General features: G+C 39.3%; 1 pseudogene; it reads right to left on the bottom strand.

The window, feature by feature from the left end:
* Window positions 1–407: 407 nt before the first annotated feature.
* On the bottom strand, window positions 408–2,083 carry LOC149252133 (cytochrome P450 750A1 pseudogene; annotated as a pseudogene).
* Window positions 2,084–2,950: the final 867 nt, after the last annotated feature.

Genomic DNA, 2,950 nt, shown 5'->3' with positions numbered 1-2,950 from the left:
AATATATCTATACCTCAAGAAATTTGATCGAATTTGATCTCAACTCATGCTAAATCCACAATAGAATAAATCTATACTTCTATAAATAAAGTGGACCTTCATACCACAATAAGAAAAATTCTCAACTCATGCTAAATCCACAATAGAATAAATCTATACTTCTATAAATAAAGTGGACCTTCATACCACAATAAGAAATTGTAAAATGATTGTGCACTTGTATATTCTAAAGTATTTTTCGAAATAATACGGACAAATATAGGATTTCGATCAGCCGTGGAGAATATGGCATTTATTCCTACCCAGACATAATTAGATGTAGCAAATCCTGTAGACAGAAGTGAAATCGTGCGTGGAAAACTCTTGCAAATAAAGAGAAACAGTGCCTTTGTCTCCTACGGTTCCGTTTATGGTGGAAAGCTGGCCCTCCTCAACGTTGGATAACCACACAGCGGAACTTGTCTTGCAATCGTTGTTCCGTACGATTCCCTCATATCCAGCCGGGAGGGATCGCCTTCAACTCTCCAATCGAAACTGTGCACCAACTGAGCCAATGCAAGTTCAATAGTCGGAATAGCCATGGAAACCCCTGGGCATCCTCTCCTTCCTGCCCCAAACCGTATCATGCTGAAGTCTGATTGATCGGCCAAACTGAATTTTCCGCTTTCCATGAATCGCTCCGGATTGAATTTGGAAGCATATTCCCCCCATACATTGGGATCCCTTCCTATAGCCCACAAATTTACCATTACTGTTGTTTTCTTCGGTATGTAGAATCCTCCTACCGTCACAGCCTCTACAGATTCGTGAGGCAGACCTAGCGGCGCGGCTGGGTATAATCGGAGAGTCTCTTTCACCACACAGTGGAGGTATTTCATGCTTGCCAAATCCGACTCCTTTACCCTACCATGTTTGCCAACGACCGATTCAATTTCTTCCTGCAATCTCGTCATTGCATTGGGATGTCTGAGCAGCTCACTAATTGCCCATTCAAACGTACTGGATGTCGACGCCACGCCACCCACGAACATGTCCTACACACATACACATACAAATCCAATTAATGCAAAATGATGATGGACTGAAGTTCAAGAATGAGGATGCCAAATAATATAAAAAAGCAGAATCCCAAGATATATACAATCACAAGGGTCTTGATGGTTTCCCGTGTGATATTGGTGTCCGTCTCAGCCATTCGGAGCAGCACATCCACGAAGTCTTGAACGCGAGGCTCTGCGTCTGCGCCTTTCTGGAAATTGAAATGATTGAGATTAACATGCTCGTTTATCATTCTCTCGGCGAATCCATCGAATGTTTTACGGAGCTTCTTGAGGCGTTGATTGATACCTTGCAAATCAAGCCAATCCAAATACGGAATGAAGTCTCCAATATTGAACTCTCCAACCGCAGCTGTCATCTCTACCATCAGATCCTTGAACCCTTTGAATTCGCCACCCAAATCATCGTCACTAAATTTCCTCCCCGCCAGTATCCGCAAAATTATATTGGTGTTGACAGTAGTGACGGCCTTGCTCACATCCACGCTCACTATTCCGCTCTTACTCTCCTCCCATATTGATTGGATCATGGCAGACACCTCTTCCTCTCGCACGTGCCTGAAGGTCTCGATTCTTTTGGCAGTCAGGAGTTCTAATACGCATATTTTTCTCATTTGCCTCCAGTGATCTCCGTACGGAGAGAACCCCACATCTTTATCGAACAGTAATCTCCCAGCAGCGGTTGGTGGTCTGCTGGCAAAGATCAAATCATGAGTTTTGAGAAACTGTTTTGCTGCCGCTGAAGAAGAAACTACTACTGCAGGGACGGAGCCCAAGCGGATAAACAAAATGGGACCATATTTGTCAGCAAGGGCTTTAAGATTACGGTGAACAGGCAGTTTCAATTGGTGCAGATTTCCGATGATGGGCCATGCACGGGGGCCTGGTGGCAATGTGGCACTAAGCCTTCTCTGGTGCAATAACCGTATGAAGACGAAAGAGGAGAACATATAAAGAATGCCTACTGTTAATGTTAATGCAGGCACAGGCAAAGCTAGACACAGAGGCAAACTATGAAAAGCCATATCGGGCACACCCTTTGTAAGTAGTGCACTCGCTCTATGTTTGGAAAGGAAGCTGCTCTCCTCTTCTCTTTAAAGCCGTCAATATGTAATTCACAAAACTACCGCAGTTGAAGGGGTAGTTCAGTGGGTCGGGGTGGAATTTAGGTTTTTCTTTTTTTAAATATATTTCATAATGGAGTTGTTTTTAGTATGATTTTTTTGTGTTGGAATTTGACTGAAAAAAATTGAAATGAAATTTGTATTTGTGTTATTTAAATTTATTTTTTAAACCAAAAAAACCCCAAAAAAAACTTAAAACAACTCCTTTATTAATTTACACCTCGAATATCTCATTTCTTAATATGCACATCGAATATCTCAGTCATCAGTGTACGATATAAAAATAAAACAAAACAGAACATCGAATGTGTCATTCATCCGCGTACGATATAAAAATAAAACAAAACAGAACATCGAATGTGTCATTCATCCGCGTACGATATAAAAATAAAACCAGAATTTAGATAATAAAATATAATATAATAAAAATGACCAATTTCAAATAATTTATTGCTTCTCGTAAGATTTGCACAAACGTACCGCAAACGGTCATAAATTAATTTAGTTGTTTGGTTGTTTGTTTGATAATCTTTTAAAATATTTAATATATTTAATAGTTGATGATCACTTTATGATAAAATAGTTGATATTTTTTAAATTGATGGGGTTGATGACGACAACCAAATGACACCGTAAAATACTTTTATTCATATTTAAAAGGATATTCATGACACCGTAAAATACTTTTATTCATAAAGAAATTCTTTTACCATCGATAAAATATTGAATATCCTTTTAAATATATCATTATAGTAAAGTTGTTGTCCA

The sequence above is a fragment of the Pinus tabuliformis genome, chromosome 7, assembly GCF_031772625.1.
Source record: "Pinus tabuliformis cultivar Carrire ecotype Pingquan chromosome 7, CPIR1, whole genome shotgun sequence".
Lineage (NCBI taxonomy): Eukaryota > Viridiplantae > Streptophyta > Pinopsida > Pinales > Pinaceae > Pinus > Pinus tabuliformis.
The sequence above is the reverse complement of the archived record's forward strand: the minus strand, read 5'-3'. Positions and strand labels throughout refer to the sequence as shown.